General features: G+C 41.3%; 1 long non-coding RNA gene across 2 annotated transcripts in view; it reads left to right on the top strand.

Moving 5' to 3' along the window:
* Positions 1–891: 891 nt before the first annotated feature.
* The window catches only part of LOC128780337 (uncharacterized), a 114,876-nt gene continuing 97,995 nt past the window's right edge, over positions 892–17,772 (top strand). The window contains exon 1 of one of the 2 annotated variants that reach the window (XR_008426261.1): positions 892–974. This is a non-coding gene — a long non-coding RNA (uncharacterized lncRNA). Of the gene's footprint in view, positions 975–14,818; positions 15,058–17,772 lie in introns of those variants that run through there. The other variant, XR_008426260.1, reaches the window with a different exon arrangement.

Here is a 17,772-nt window from a genome sequence, read left to right as displayed (position 1 = left end):
AAGGAGACAAGAAAAGGGGGAGCCAGGAAGAATTTTTTTTTAAGTTTTCTGTATCGCAAGTCTTGCTGAATAAGGGACAAATCAGGACTCCTGTCCCTCTTTTGGAAGATTTCTAGATTGGAGGGAGCAAACCTTAAATTAAGTTGGTGAACTGTTATCTTGAAAATGAACAGTACACCTATCTGTTATGTTTCATTCTAAATTCACCTCCAGTTTTGTCCATGAAATCTTTGAAGTATTCTTGTCGTTATTTCTTAGGTTTAACTCTCATGATCCTCTTTACTTCCTGGTTTCAGCAGAATGTACTTAACTTGTTATCTTAATATTTCTTGCCCATCCCAAAGCAGGAAGTGCCCAACATTTTTAATAAATCTGTTTGGGCATGACTTCCTTACCCATTGGTAGCTTCTAAATTCAACTCTAGTCTTTTGATTTGGCCTTCCTGTGCATAGTGTATTGTGTCATCATTTTATATCTTGGTTCTGGCCCACCACTCGTTTCGATCAGTTCGAGTGAAATGTGCCCCCATCTAGGTTTCTATAGTAATATATACCCCCATTAAACTTTTAATTATAATGCAAACTTTACTTGCTGGCCTCGCCCTGATATTGCAGTCTTCTCTGTGTCTTCTACATTTTTTTATCCCTACCTCCTAGCAAACTGTCTGATAGGTAATGGATACTCAATAAATATTTGTTGAAAGAATTAATAGATTTATTTAATCTTGCAAAGCCCCAGGCATATCTCTGTGGTTTTTCTTGACACTCTCTACCAGGTGCAAGTGGCTGGAGGCCAGAATTTTTTGTTGTTGTTGAATCCTTCTTTGCCATTTGGTGCCCTGCCTTCCTTCCCAGGTTCCCTGTTGCCTTGGTCCACACACAAACAGAAGACTTCTGTCACAACATAGAAGAAATGGTATGAGAAAACCCATAGAAGGTACTTTAGCATTTCAACCAAAGGAAATTTTAAATCAGGTTTGTACTTGTTTCTAGTAAATAACTCTTTGATTACATAATCCGTATGGTAACTTGCGCATCTCTGGTATCGTATGAGTGATATTCCAAGCGAGGAACTCCCTGCTCTTGTTCTCAAGTAACAGGTCTGTTCTCTACTCTTCTGGCTGCTGCTTTCTCTTTTGACCTCTAGTGTCTGAGCTGTCCTTATCTCCAAGAACCTTATTTGACTTTATTTCAGTGCCCTTTCTTGCTCTTCAGTTTCAGGGTGTATCTTTGGTTTAGAAAGATATTTTACATTGCCTACTTCTGGCCTGAGGTTTAGAATAAGTCCCTTTGAGGGCAGAAACTTGCTTCCCAGAACATGGCTGGCCAGAGTCCACGTGGCCGCTGTGAGCAGCCAGACCCACCTGGAAGAGCATGGTAGCCTGAGAAGGATCTCTTAGTGATGCCTTTCAACACAGCCTATGTTGGATTTACTGAGCCCTCAGTTTTATTTATTTATTTATTTTTAACTCTTCAGCTTAGAATTCAGTTTGGAATAGTATAGAATGTCATCTCTTCCAAAAATACATTAAAGCAGGTTTTGCAGACGTGTTTTTATTTGTCAGAAATACATTTTTCTCTATTGTTTGCAAAGACAACTGTTGTAGCTTCCACCTGTGTCCCAAATTAATATATATGTATATATATAATGTACATATATATGCATATACATTATGTATATATATAACTGGCATGGAGATTTAAATAGAAAGGGCACATAGGGAGTAATCAGAGTACAATATTAGCTACAAATACTTTTGGGAGTAAATGCTCATTGTTTTGCTTGCTCAGAGGAAACTTTGAACATGGGGTTCTGATGGTGGCTGATGATCAGAATCTTCTCTTCCCCTGGGCACACTGAGATCCTGGTGGTCCAAACTAGTACACCACGGCCATTGGTCCAGTCACAAAGATGTGACCCATACTGTGTTGCCCAGGGTCCATCTTGGCATTTTTCTAACCAACATTAGAGGTAGAGGCTTCTTATCCACTCTGGTTATAAGCCTTTAGACTGTAAGCTCTGAGCTGCCCGCAGATGTGTCACTCACAGACCAGGCTGAGAGACCAAAGCTGACACAGGGAGCCCAGGAAGAGAGGATGCGGATTGTCAGCCACCACCAGAACCCCACGGGGGAGAGACAATCCAGAAGGTGCTCTGTGTCCCCAACATATGTGCTCCCCAGCTGTGTCTATGATTTCATAACATAAGCCTGTGTATTCACTTTCTCTTCTGCTGAGTTTTTTTGTTTGTTTTAGTATTCTTTACGTTGTTTTCGTTGTATACATTTCTTTAAATTTCTACCCCTGATGTGTCTTAATTTAGAATGGTGAAGGAAAGGCTTTTAAACTTGTGTTGTTTTAAACAAAACACTTGTCTGAGAAAGGAGTAGGTATTTACTGAAATTAAAATTTAGGAATAAAAAATAAATGTTTATTTTTAAAGATTTTATTTATTTTAGAGAGGGGGAGGAGGGAAGAAAGAGAGGGAGAGGAACATCAATGTGTGGTTGCCTCTCGAATGCCCCCTACTGGACACCTGGCCCATAACCCAGGTATGTGCCCTGACTGGGAATCAAAACGGGGAACCTTAGGTTTGCAGGCCCGCTGAACCACACCAGCCAGGGCAATGTATTTTATTTTTAAGTGATGGTAGAATGTAAGCTCTAAAGGAGTTGTTTGCATTTTGTTTTTTAAGATCAAGTCCTTATATTAGACTGAGGTGTAACTTGGTTTTTAAAACACCAAGACTTTTAGATATAAAAGTTTATCCATCAGACAGATCCTAGTTCTGTTCTGAAGGGTCCTGGTTTATGAAAAAACATTATTCTACTTAGTATCCTGAAAGATCTTTTTGGACAGCACCCATTTTTACATGTCTTACATATGGAAGCCCTTCTCCTACAAGGGAAGTTTCCAAAATGTCACCTCAGTCTTTGTAGACATTGAACGACTAATCTATGTGGGTGCTGATGAAATCCCTTAAACACACATGTAATTACAGTATAGTCTGTGGGTCAGATGAATCTTGCCAAACTTTTTATGATATTTCAGGTTCGAGCTACCCTTAGACAGTCCACTCCCCATACACCTTTCCAGGGTGACTCGGTTTTTACAGGCAGCAGCTGGTATTCTGCAATCCACTGAGCCTTAACTTCTAGGTTATGCTTTGTTGGTGTTTGAGACTGGTTTGTCCACGTTGACTTGCAGGCCTACATAACTGTTTCTGACCTCACTACTCAGCTAAGCATGTAAGGAGGATGAATGATTTGACACTGTCCATTAGTCAGCCACACTCCTGTCGCAGAGAGCTCCCAGTGACTGCCTGCAAAACACCAAGGGTCTCCCAACTGTCCTTTCTATTGTAAACATAGCAATTTCAAAATGGGATACAATGAAAATTGCCACTTGGTTGGGAACATTCTACTTTCTCTTCCTAAAAGACAGTGGCCCAATAACCAGGGCAGCAACCACATTGCTGGATCAGTTTTTGTGAGCAAGCAGGTATGTGGGTTGGAGATGGCTCTTATGCCTCCAGGGTTTTCAAATGGTTACATTCAGTTGCATATGTGGTGCCATTCTTAGTAAAGATGGAAGAAGATGACAAAGGTAAAAGGTTTATTAAAAAGGCCAACTTCAAAGTAACTTCATGTACTATCTATTGTATCTAAAGCACCTACTTTATAGTTTGAATTGTAAGGTTAAAAAAAAAGAAAGTGCCTGAGTAAATGCTTACTAAATTATTGATTACTTATGTACCCCCACTTTCCCAAAAGACTTAATGATGCTATATGAAAAACTATAAGAGCAATTTAGCTGATTAAATAAATGTAAAACATTTTCTTAGAACCTAAGAGCAATTATATAAAAAATATGTAAAAAATCATGTTAGAACCATTGAGCAAAGTATTTCCTTGGAGACAAAAGAAACAAAACCCAAACCACAAAAACATGGAAACCCAGTAGGCTACTATCATAAATCTATAAAGGAGAAAATAACATTTTGTCAAGAGAGGCCATGGGAGAGTAGAGTGGACATTGGGGGTGGACAGAAATGGGTTCTGATTCTTGTTCTGCCCTTCGCTCACAGTTTACTTTGGACACGTTATAACTTACCTGAGTTCTACCATTCTCATCTGTAAAGTGGGAATAACAATAATTATCTTCTCATGAGCATCTGGTGAAGAATAAAGTGAAACCACAAGAGAAATGACACATGGAGTTTTTTAAAGTGAATTTGCTTACCTCCACCATTATTCTAAGTGCTGAGATGAATTCATTGCAAAGTTTTTATACAAGAGTCAGTGATCAACATTTTAGTAAGCCTGTTGTCATTGTCTACATCAACACTTAATTAAGAAAAAAAGGAGGGTATAGAATCAGAGTAGCTCTCTGTGAAGTGATTTCTGTGGGGGAGTTAAGAGTGAGTTAGTCCAGGTTGGCATCTGCTGTTTATCTCAAAGGTAAAACTTTGAGACAGGATGGGAACTGGTATTTAGCACTCACTAACACTATTCCTCACCATTATAAATTGCCTCAGGCCAACTTTTGATAAAAGCTGAAAGATTGAAACTGCTGAGTTAGAGAAACTTTTTCTTCAAGTGAAATGAATTTTGCACAGAGTACTTACTGGTTTAATTTCATTGCGAAACTCTCATATTCGATGAAGATATGCAACTGAGTCCATTAACATCCGCACTCTCTGTTAGTAGCTTGATGAACACCAAGCTGTGTACCCTGGCTGGGTGCCTCCATTTCTGTCGAAGGATATCAGCCTTGGGTTGCCAATATGGTGATGAACAAGTCTCTTCATTACTGGTGTCTGGTGGCCCTGCGAATGTTCATCACCAACAGTCACTTGAAGCTACTTGATGTCTACCATTGCTGCTCAAGGAGCATCCCTGCCTAGTGTCTTCCTGTGCTTCCAAAGTTGAAAATCCTTGAGGTACTAAAACCATGCATTCTTGGAAGATCTCACTGCTTCAGAATCATAGCGTGATCTGAACAGAAATAGAAAGAATGCTCTCTCACCAGAGCTGAGATCTGGGGCTGAGCCACACTATCTTGTCTAATTCCATTCTTGTTTCCATTCCCAAGTACCGTATCCCACTATCTCCATCTTGTGACTTTCCCTACCGTTACTCTCCCCCTAGAGATTGAGCCATGTAGAAAGGACACCATTGTGGTATTGGTGGTGGGGAGGGAGACATCGTCCCATCATTCATTGGGTCACTCAGCCTTATGTCCAGCCAAGGCACTCTGGTATAATTCTACTGAACTGGGGAAATCGTTACCAACTAGCAGCCTTACAAAATCACTTCACTTATTAGTTAAACCTGAGATAATTGTACTATAAGAAGTTTAAGATGACCACCATGTGCTTGCTTCCCTTTGTTTTATCATCTAGGTCTGCTCTTTGCTTTTCCAGTCCAGTGAAATGATTTAATAGGGAGCTCCGAGACAACCTGTCATTTGTACTCACAGTGATAAGATCATCAGGATGCTTTGATTTCAGATTAACTACCTGGAATAGTTTTGACCTTCTGTCCATCTCAGGTTCATCTCTAAGATTCCTACTTTTCCCTGGCAGATATTTGTTCCACTGAGTTCCTGGAACAGCTTTTGGAGTGATAAAACTCAACATAGATACCACTGAGCAATCTGCAGGGCAGCTGTACCCAAATAGGCCTGGTGTCCCTGATGGTACCTGCGTGGCTAGAGAATAGCAGTGTTAGTAAACCTTGGGGAAACTGTTGTTACTTGGTAGGATTTATCATTTGGAAACATAAACGTGTGCCTGCATGCATTGAATGATGGCATTATTATTGGAAATTTTTCCTTAAAGGAAGGGAATAGTGAAATCAGTTGGCCGATTCTTTGAGCTAATAAAATGGGCAATGTGAACTTTAAGCAGCATGCAATAATTGCAGTCTCGGTGGGCACACTGTTTTTCATCTGGAAAACACTGAATGCTGGCCGTGGTACCTGTGATACTCTTCGTTTGTCTTTCTTGTCAGGGACCTTAAACCCTGTTGCATTCACTGAACACATGTGTGGTAGCTTCATCAAACTCATACTATTGTGCTCAAAGTATTGTATGCTTACCAAAGCCCTATGAGGTACAATTTTTATGCATTTTATAAATGAGGAGAATGAGAAAAGTAGAGCCCAAGGAAGCTAGTAAGTGATACTGTGGAAAAATGAATCCAGGTGACCTGACCCCAGACCTGGGCACATCAACACTGCACTGCGTTGCCTTTAAGCAAGTCTCTCTTCAGAACAATTTTTAACATAGGCATATGAGAGACTGGCTGCTACTAGAAACCATCTAACCTCCCCCGAGGTTACCAGAAGATAGATATCATATCCTCAGAACTCATTTCAGTTGATAGTAGGTAGTTATGCAGTGTCTGCTTCTGATAAAATTTAGAAATAGTAGAAACTCTGGGTATTACAATTTTCGGTGAACATCTTCCTCTGTAGTTTTTAACTCTTGTGAAGTGGCTTTGAAACTGTGTTCTTCAGATTGCCCTTAATGGCGGGGGATGGGAGCGGGAAGCAAGTGGATAGGCTCCCTCTGGCTTCCGTATGAATGGAACTTACCTGTTCTAGTCTTGGGCGCTCAGATAAACGTGTTGAAAACAGGATTGCTCTACTGAAAACAAACAACCAAAGAACCAGAAGAAGTTGCAAAACCATTAGGCTGGATGGACTTCAATAACTGTTCTATGGAATCTCTTATGACTACGAATGAACTTGAATTTGGCTGGTCCTGCTAATGCAGATGTTTGTACATCAGTGCCATTTGGCAGACACTTGAGTGCTTAAACTTTTTCAAGCAGTGGGGTTGACACAGAGGGATAAGTTTAATCTCAAAGATCAGAAAGCCTCCCCGAGGGGCAAATGGTACATAGAAGCAACTTACAAACCTCACATAATGCACTGCAAGTGAGGTGTGCAGAAGGCACTTTAAGACTTCTCGTTACATGGCACACAGAATAAAGGTTTACCCGGCATGTCCCCCAACACCAACAAAATAGCAAATGTTTAAAGACAAAGTATACAAAACAGAATGGCATTTAAAGGCTCCGAGGATGAGAGAGGTGGTCCAAAGATTTTGTTCCTGAAGGAGTAGGGTTTTGACAGGTGCAGGTGAAGAGACAGCATTGCAGGCAGAGGGAAAGCAAGAGGGGAGGTGTGAGCATTTGGAAAGGAATGGGGTGTTCATGAGGGTTAAGTGGCAGAGGCCGAAAATGGTAGTGGGAGGGTAAAGTTGGTTGGGGCAGATTTGTAATAGGAATGTTATGGTGGCGAGTTGGATTTTATCCTCTAGCATGAATAGGGAGGGAAACAATTCTTAAATTAGATTTGTTTTTTAGGAAGATAGATATCCTGACACTCTAGGGGATGGATGGAGGAGAGAGAGATTAGAGGAAGAGAGACCAATTAAGGGATCATTGAGATTGTCTACATCAGAGAGAATAAAGCCTGGAACTGGGGCATGGTAATGTGCCTTTTGATTGGAGAAGTTAATTTTTGATGAAAGAAACCAAGATTACATTTCATCGTAATACATTGCTATCAAATTAAAAAAAACAACTTTATTTCCATTTTTAGATTGAGGTGAATAATCAGTTCAGAGACTGGGGGGAATGTCACACAGTTGCTTTCTTTGCTCTAAATATGGTCGGTAGGCACACACTTCCAGCAAAGCTGCATGCTCATTACTGCCTTTGTGTAGGGGCATCGCTTATGTGAATGTTCCTAAGTGGGTTTTCTTCTGTGCACAAGCCATGGCTACCTAGAACTAGCTCTTCAAACGGTTCCATAGACATGCCTGACAGTGATTCCTCAAGTCTGTTGGCTGACAAGGTAAAAATAAGTCATAAAATATGAAGCCCTTGCCTTTTTTAATACAAAGGTAGCTTTCCCCCCCTAAGAATTGGCTTTTCCAATCAGATAAATATTTAATGTGTGTTCAAAGGAGACTGACAGTGGCAGTTCCCTTCTGATGGCAAGGACTCGGAACTTTCACATCAATTTAATCTCCTTTTAAACACAGACTTGGTAAGTTCTACTGAAAGCATTTTTGGCAGGAATGGTGGCCGTGATGGTATGCTGGTGGTGGTAATTGTCAGGGAACATTTAATCTAATTTTTTACACTTTTAAGAGTCAAAATGATAATTTGGAACAGATAGTGAGATGACTGTTGCAAAGTCTGGTGAGGGATTTCAGGACTGTTTATAGTGTGTGTATAACCGAAAGGAGAGTAACTGATAATGGGAATGTCCAAAGTGGCCAAGCAGGGAGGAGTCAGGGGAAGAGCTATGGGTCTTTCAGATTTCCTATTGTATCCTTCCTTCAGTGGCCCGGAGAGGAGCTCTGTAAAGCATATGTGATGTGTTTATTGGCAGTAGGCTTTTTGTGTCTCCTTTAAAAATTTACTATCTATTATATCTAAGTTTTATTTCCGGATATGGCACAGAATATGAGACTATCCCCTTTTTAACAGTAAACTTCTAACTAGTTTAGCTCTTGACATTTTTCTTTACCAGTTTTTCCCAGTTGCCTTGTTTTACCTTGTTTGTTATTCTTTCTGGAAAAACCAAACAAAAATACCTGATTCTATAGCTAGCTACTTTCCTTCCCCCATTAATTCCAGTTCTATATATGCGTGCAGAAACTGGCTGATAAAGTGACATGAAATCTTAAAGGAAGATATTTTTCTAAGTTCTGAGAAGTTTTTCTGCATTTTATAAATTATTCTAGTGCTCTGTGCTTCTAATGGTTTCTGGGCAATTCAATTAAAAGTCAGCTTTACCCTCTGTAGCTAATCATACCCAAAATGATGTCATATTTACCCTCTCGGAACAGTGTCCCATTCCCAGTTTCCCCTGACCAGGTTAATGATACTTCTACTTCCTCCTCCTTTTTTCTGTATCCTTTCTTCTGTGGGACTTTTTCAGAAGCAGTCCTTCCGTGCTGTTTCTCATTGCAGCAGTTGCCTAGTATCTTGTTATGCATCACTGTCAGCTCAGTTTTCCCAAGGTATTCAGTGTATGGGAGACAGAAGACAGAACAGTCTGGAGACAGCACTTACTGAAGTAGGCACAAGCTTTATTGATGACTTTGGTTTAAGAATCTCTTCCAAGCAAGGCTGTCTCCTGATACACTCTTCAGAGAAGTGCAGTGAGCTCACATTCAAGTACATTGTCCACAGTCCCTGCCATCAGGGTACCCTGAGTGCACATCAGTGCCCACCCCACTCCCATGCTCTAACTGGGGTCCTGCTTCTCCCTTCTTGCCTCGATCCGCCCCCTCCTCTCCTCTTCTCCCTCCCTTCCTCCCTTCTTCCTTCTCTTCGTATTCTTCTCTTTTCCTTTACTCTCTCCCTCTGTCCCTCCCTCCTACCCACTCTTGACCCTTGGCTTTTAAGCCTTCTTGATGCCAGAGTGAAACTGGAACTTGAATCATCCTTAAGGGTTAACACTCTTATTTGTATCAAGGAGATAAGAACCTGACTTAAATGGAAATCTGATTCCAGGTTCTTGATTCATCTCAATAATTAAATTAGTAAATGAAAAGCAATCTCCAAATCCCCATATTTGACATCACAGAGATGGACATATAATAATTATTTGCTGATTGAATGAATAAAGAAGTGAATGAATGAGTGAATGAATTTGTTGGAAATGAGCCCAGCCCCACCAGTTTTCCACATTACATTTTTAAAATTCCAGTGGAAAATGAGTGGCAGAGCTGGAGGCAATAAATACAGGGAATGTCCAGCTCTTCTCCATTTTTTTTTGAATGGCACAACAGGGCACAATGTAAATATAAAGGAATCCTGGCATTTAAGTTCTTCTGCTTTTTGTAGCCTAGACATAAAAAGTCTGCAGTAATTTTTTTCTTCTGGCTTTAAAGAAGCCACATTGATTGGGTACGTGAAGAAGAAATAATCAGGTCTTGTTCTCAGACTTGTAATATCAATGTAAATTGCAAATATGACACTTTGGTTGATGGCCAAAATGAAAGAAATGGTCAATTTAGGAAGGGTGGAAGCAGTAAAATTTGTATTTTTTTTTCCTGACCTGCAACTCTGAGGATTGCATTAATTCTCACAGTGGTACAGGGCTTTGTGCTCTGCAGAGCATGTTCACACACATTTCTCTTGGATTCTTGCAATAACACCAGGGGCCTTATCTCCTGCTGCTCGCTCTCCCCCTCAATGTAACCACAGCAGTTTCTTGCTGTTCTTGGACCGTGTCAAACTCCTCCTTGCCTTGGGGCCTTTGCACATGTTATCCCCTTGTCTTGGAATGTTCTCTCCACCCTCTACCTTCCCACCCTCTTCGCTTAAATATTATTCCCTAAGGAGATATTCTCCCAGGTTAAGTTATATCTCCCTGTGGTGGTTCTTGTTGTTTCAATGTGTACCCCTTACTTTTTCTTCATGTCAGTTTTTATAAATTTAGCTACATATAATTTGTGTGTTTGGATGTTGGTCTTCCTCTCTAAATACATGGAAAGTTGCCTGAAAATAGTGACTGTATCCAGCATACCACCCACTAGAGTCCCTGGAACATAGCAAGCGCTCAGCACATATTGAATAAGTTCTAGTAGAGCAAGCATTTGAGTCCCTGCTGTACCAGTTGAGAAAATGAGACTCAGACCGATTACTTGGTTTGCCCACCCTCTGTCATAGGTGTGATTAGTGGTGGAAGCGGAAGGGGAAGCCAGGAATTCCTTTTATTTAATGGCAAAGTGCTTGCCCCCTTTATCACCAGTCCTTGATACTTCCATGAAGTAATCAGTTATTTGGGCTGATATCTAGGGTGAGTGAACACGTGGAAGTGATCAGATATATTGGGGGAAATACCAGCTTGTAGCTGGTTTCTCCTTTTCCTATAGGTCTCACTTACAGGTAGGTGTCTTCTTTCCACAGAAAAATTTCAGTTGGCATGACATGGGGCCAACACACCAACCCAAAGAAATGCCACTGCTGAGTGCTGTTCACGCAGTGTGAAGAAGACAGTTCAGGAATTAAAAAAAATAAGATTTGAGCTTTCAGAGCTTATTTGGCAGAGTTCCCAAGGATCATAAAGGCTGGGTAGCTTGGGTAATAGCTGAAGTATCCAACCTGTATTTCTAGATCTATTTTTGTTTGTATACCTGGAATTACTTCAGGATACCAAGTCATACTCTTTTTTTCCAACTTCCAAATCCTGATTAGAGGATTTGTATTTTTTTCCTTAGTGGTTGGTTGCTAAGGGGGTGCATTTTTTCGAAGTGTGGGCATTCTCCACGGCAGCTCTCAACAAATGCCCTCCAGCTGAAAGTGTATGTGTCTGGCATTGAAATCCCCAGCATTCAGGCTGACTCAGAGCCCTGTGTTTATGGGTAGATCACCTCATCTCTCAAGCTGCCATTAGCAACTCGCATTCCTGAGAGATGGAGTAAGTGCATCTGAGTCAACGGTGCCCCAGCTATTTGTGAACATCCGTGTGGCCTTTTGATGCATTTTCATTAGGTTATTAAATTTAATAGCATACTTCTAGTATTTATTTAATTCTTAGCCATAAGATCTAAACTCACCCCCCTTCCCTTTTTAACGTTAGGTGCTGCTGGCATTCTGATTTTTATTTTTATTTTCTAAATCTCATTCTGGGACTATTCACCCGAATAGCTGCAGCCTTACATTTTCAAGGGATGGTATATTTGAATTGTTCACGTGGGCTGATTATGTTGTGGGTTTAGGGGTTTACCTTTTAACACCAGGGCCATCGATTTAAAATTTTGTTATTAAAATAGATATTATTCATGATAATATTCTAGAATTCTCTGATAATTTAGAAGTGTTTGAAATGTCAAAAATACAGGGCTTGAGGTGAAACTTAGTAAAAGGTTGGCCTTGCAAGGAGGACTGAAGAGAGAAGTGCAGGCTGCTGCCATACAGCCTCAACCACAGGGCTGATTTGACGTGCTCACGAGTCCAGGAGGAGTTAACCTGGGCTGCGGCAGAGCTGAGACTGGTTGAACAGGTAAAGTGGTGGCCAGGTTACAGAAGGAGTTGTATCGGTGTTATTCACTTTTTAAAAAATTGTGTTGAAGTTATTCATGTTTTAAAAATATTCCTATTATAATTTAGTTTCTCTATCTCTCATAGAAGACAATGGGATAACCAAAGTACCTAAAGGCCCCTGTGGCCCACAGAAGTGGAGGGACGAAGAAGGTCAGTGAAGGAGAAATGGGCACATTTTGCAAAATCTTCAAACAGCAGGAGCTCCTGTAATGAGGGATTTGTGAATTTCATACACTAAGTCCCGCATGATACTTACATGAAATAGAAGAGCCCACCCTGAGCCGGGGAGGTCAGGGACCGGTGCCTCATTTCTGAACAGAGCCAAAGGGAGCCAAGGGAGGCGGTCGGGGTTTGGGCACCATGGATGCTACACAGTTCGTACCCTCTGATTCAGACCCAGGGGATATTTCACAAACCGGTGCCTGTTTGTCTTAGCGATGCTAGAAACAGATGCGTTGCCTGGTACTGAGGTGGAACTCAATACATGTTTATTGGATAACTAAATGAAGACTTGGTTTGGTAGCACTGCAAATCCATTTTGATTGTCCCTAATCAGCTTTTCTCCCCATTTGCTCTAGCAGCTTTTTGACCTTTTTTCACCCTTCTGAAGCCCAGTACTTTGCTCTTTTGATGCTTGCTCTTATTTTCTCCCTCACTGAAGAGGTAGGGTTATTTATTCAAAAGCATATTGACATCTGAAGCATCATTTTATTTTTCTTTTCCTTTACTCATGTCCGTGAACTCGTCAGGTCCTCTCCCCTCTTTCTGAAGGACCTTCCTCCATCAGTCAGTCAATCCACCACAGCCCCTTTTCCTTGCACTGTGAAATTCCCAATAATCTTAGATTTGATTTCTCATCACCAGGGACGAGAAATAAAAGCTGAGAAAATGTATACTCTAATATTCACTTTAAAATGTGATCAATGAATGAACAACTCCCCTCTGCCTACCTCCATCCATGATGTTATGGCAGAAAATAGCAGGAGGAGCTCACTTTAGATTGAGTGGTCAAAGATACCTTCTCAGAGGACATGACCCTTACCTAAGACCTTCCAACAGAGGAGTCAATCATCCAGAGAGAGAAAAATGGAAGAAACAGACTGAATAAATGCTGGAGGCATGAAAAAGTTTCACATGTGACAGAAGCTCCAAGAAGAAGGCTGTGGGTGCAGCATAGAGCAGGGAGAAGAGAGTAGCAGGGGAAGAGTTAGAGGGTCACCCAATAAGCCATTAGGTCAAAGAGGTGAGGTCAGAGGAGGAGGTAGAAGCCAGACCCTGCTGGGTATTGTAAGGCAAGGTGAGGAGTTTGGAATTTATTCTGCATCCAGAGCAAGGCCAGAATCCACTTATGTTGTAGGAAAATGACTTGTACTGCAATGTGGAGAGCAGGTAGATGAGAGAGCGCAAGACTAGAAGCAGAAGGATTGCTGTGGAGACCATTGCAGAACTTCAGGTGAGAGGTGGTGATGGTCTAGGCCAAGGTGGGGTTGGATACAAGTGGACACATTTGGGGGCTAGTTTGCACCTGAGATCTCATGAAGCACAATGCTGAAGGAGGCTGTGTTGGAATTACTTGGAAAGCAACTGAAGCTCATGTTACAGCACCATTAAACAATGGTACCAGACACACCATGAAAGGGAATGAAGAAAAATGGAGAGTTTTAGAAAAATCTAGAAAAGAAGAAGCATTTGGAAATGTAGGTTGCTTGGTCCTCTGGCTCTAATTCTCCTGGCTCCTCTCAGTGACGCAAAATCACTAAACCTACAGGAAAATGGAATGACATTTAGAATCACCTCATTTTATTCACAGGTGACCTATGTCAAAGCACATGCTGCTCTTCTCCTTGAGGTTCTCCAGCAAGCCTGCTTTCTGGAGAACTGTCCAAGGAGGTGGATGTCCTGTTATCTATGGAACTATACACCTCCAAAGTTTGGGAATCTGACGTGCTCTTCAAGAATGTCCCTCCTCACACTCCCCTGCACTCCAAGGGCAGCGCTAGGAGGGCCTCCAGCAAGCATTCAGTTGGAGAGAAAGACACATTCCCTCATTCTTATAGGTCCCCTTCCCAAGACTCTAAAGTGCTTCTCTTGGAGGCTCCCACCTCACGTGCCTCTAATCATGATCACTGCATTTGGAAGTGGGTTCGTAACTGCTGCCTAGACGTCACTTCTCACTTTCCCTCTTCATTCCTCCTTGTATATTACTGGTGGAGTTGCGGAGGGCTGGGCATAGGTTGATGTTAGTAGGCCTGATTCTACTTTCTCGTTAAGGCTCTGGCGGAAACACCTAGGATACAACAGCCCAGCACTGACTGCTCTCTTATCATGCCACATATATGTGAGGCCTGTCCAGAAGGTATCCAGCTGTGTGATAGGAAAAATAGAGGCATTTATTGAAGGAGCTACAAGAAACATTGTACATAGGACAATGATGCCCCAGTCCCCTTCAAAGTTATGACCTTTTTGAGGAAATCTGGCTCATTGGTAGTAGGTTGAATCAAGTCATTAGCAACTGCTGCACGATGTTCCTCCTGCTCTGCTGGCAGAAACCGTGGAATGAATTTTGCCACAACATGTTTTATACCAGGGTCCTGTGTCAAAACCTTGGGCTCAGTAGTTTCTGGAATCCCCAGATCGGCTGTAGTTCTCACACTGTCAATCGCTGATCTTTGTTGATTGAAGCCTGTACACGTTCAACATTTTCAGGTGTTCTTGTTGCAGGCCTTCCAGAACGTGCATCACTTTCAACAGATTCTCAACCATCTTTGAAGCATCTGTGCCTCACTTTTATTTGCACTGTACTCATTGCATCATCCCCAAAGCACTTCTGAATCATCGGAATAGTTTTATTCCGTGGAGAAATGTTCAAGCTTAATGCAAACTTTGATGCGGATTCGTTGCTCTACTCACTCCGTCATTGTGAATGCAATGGCCACACAGTACTCATGGTCACTCAACAGCATCTATGGCTCTCATTGGTGAGTACAGCGAAGTTGTCATTGTTCGCACATGTGCGTTCCAGTCCACTCTGCTTGACTGCCAGGTTACAGTGATGTCGCACAAACCGTTCTTGTTTCATTAACAATGGCTGGATTTTTCCAGGACAGACCTCATACCATTTACAGCTTTCAAATGTGGCTCTTTGTCAGTTCCTGAGCAATAGGAAAATTTCCACTCAGTATCCTCTTAGATTTGTTTTATTGATTTGATTTTGTGATTACCAAAGTCAACATCAAGAAATAGACCATCATTCAAAACTCTCTGGCTACATTTGTTGTCTTGGATTTCTTGTGGTTAAGAGGTGAACTGTTACTGGGGCCACCATGTTTTACATGTTTGCTCTGTTCTGTTCGCTGGCCTGAGTGCTTCTTGGGTGGTTTTCTATTCTTTTCCCTTTACCAGTGGTTTTTGGGTCACTCTTGGATTTCCTTTTCCAGGTAGAGTGAAGGGAGCCTGGGCTTTCCACAGGATCTGAGATGGGTGGTCACGCATTCTGTTTAACGTGGGATAAAATGGTAATCTGTGACAGATCTGAGGGACATCCAGGGGCGGGACACTTGAGGTTCCTAAGTAGATGACTTTTAACTCAAAGACAAGGCCTTGGCTTTTGGTGCTTTTGGTGAGAATCTATGTAGTCAGTTCCAAATATGCCGCGAGCAGATAGTGGACATCCTCTGGCAGCCTCCACAGTATCGTATCATAACCCGCCGTTGTTCCGCAGTTTGGAAAAGCAGCAGTCTTGGTCTGTGGGCAGAGTTGATGGCTGGTAAGTGGAAATGCAAATTCTGCGTTAGTAGGTGGAATTTGCTATGTGGGTTTTTTTGTTTTGTATTGAAATTTAGAATATACAGACATTTCTCAGGGAGCCTGGCTTGGGTGGAGGACAGGTCATTTTCCCTGTCTGGGCTGAGGTCCTACTGGTTCATGGGTAGTCCATGTGGGACTTATTTCCTGGACCTCAACATCATCACCCCAAAACTCTCGGAGTGGCTTCGTATGATTGCTGCAGTTGCCTTCGTTGTGTTACGCCACCTGGTCCTAACATCTCCATTTCTAGTACAATCTGTAGTGCAACTTAGAATGAGTGGCAGTAAGTGACGGTGAGCTGACCAACCTGTGTTACGAGGCTTCACAGGAACTGAGCTCCATCCACTGGCCCAGGGCTCCTCGCAGTTTGAAACATGGTTTTCCTCTTTTGTTCCTGTGAGTGTCTTTGCACAGATTTATAAATAATACAGTACGTTTGTATCCATATACACATGCATATATAGTTACGCTTTAAAAAGGGTAAAGAATATTAATTCAAAATACAAATATATATGTATATATATTTATATCTGTATATATGTGTATGAGGAAAGCCATAACCTACCTGTGTGCATAGGCACCACTTTATCTTAGTAAGTTATCATGTTAACTTCATTATTGTTTGCTTTTGGGGGATAATATAATAGAAAATAGCTACTATGAATGAGGCAACTTTTTGAGTTATAAGGCTGTTTGTATTTTAAAATGATATTGAGGATTAATTTCCCTTATGGGCACCTATTACTGTTTTGCTCAGGCAGAAAAAACACAATAAATTAGATTGGATTTAAAGACCCTGATACCAAGTCAACTGAAAATCAATGTATCCTGAGAGAAAGTAATGAATTTGTGAAACAAATTTAGGAAGCATGAGATTTTGTTCCCTCTGCTAAATCTAGAGACCTTAAAGGGATTCATCTGGTCTCTTGACTAATAAGTGGACCAATTTGTTTCTTTGTAGCACTTATCCCACCCAATAACTTATCAGATTCTGCTACCCTCGTATTGGAACACGGACCATATTGTTCCCTCTAGTGTATGCTGCCCTTAAAGAGGACAAGGGATGCTCTTTTGAAGGCTATGCACATGGCAAATACTATCAAAAAAAAATGTGGGCCTTTTAAAGCTGTGTGGATATCACATAAGATTTACTAAAGAAAGAACCGTACAGGAGAGGGAACTGCAGAACCCAGTAGTAACGCCAACCCTTCTGCCCAGCATTCTGTGTTGGAATTGAGTGGAGTGAGGATGCCTTTTGGGGGAGAAGAGATGCATTGGGAGAAACTACAATGTAGTATGTAGGCAGTGAAGTAGAGATAGGGTGGACCGATTTGCTGTGTGCCTGACTTGTTAGCAGGTATTTACATCTGAAAACCCATACATGACAGAGATACTTAGAATGGATCATCATGTCCCTGAGGGGGGAGAGAAGAATTTTCTGTTCATAGTTGGAATATTAAGAGTGAAAGGGAAATAGTTTAAGTTTTGTTTGTTAGGGTAGAACTCAGAGCCATTTGGATTTTAACCCTATTTTGGTATACATACAGGGATGGGCAAAGTAGGTTAATAATAATAAATAATACAATAATTAATAAAAACACAAGGATAAACTGTGTTTTACATACAACTGTGAAGCTACTTTCACCCACCCCTGTATTTGTCACAATGAAGAACCCTACAGGCACTTCGTGTAATAGAACTTCTTAGGTTCAGCATCAAATGATTCGGATTTTTAAATGCCTTAAAGATCTTTTATTTAAAATATCTTTAAGTTCTTATGTTTATCAAGCCAGTTACATTTGATTCCACCTATTGTATTTATTATCACCTACTGATAACCAGGCTTCACTTAGAACACAGAACAGGAGGTGGATACCAAGAAACTT

Source organism: Desmodus rotundus, chromosome 2, assembly GCF_022682495.2.
Source record: "Desmodus rotundus isolate HL8 chromosome 2, HLdesRot8A.1, whole genome shotgun sequence".
In the NCBI taxonomy this organism is placed as follows: domain Eukaryota; kingdom Metazoa; phylum Chordata; class Mammalia; order Chiroptera; family Phyllostomidae; genus Desmodus; species Desmodus rotundus.
Note: the sequence above shows the minus strand (reverse complement) of the source record. Positions and strands in the feature narration are given on the sequence as shown.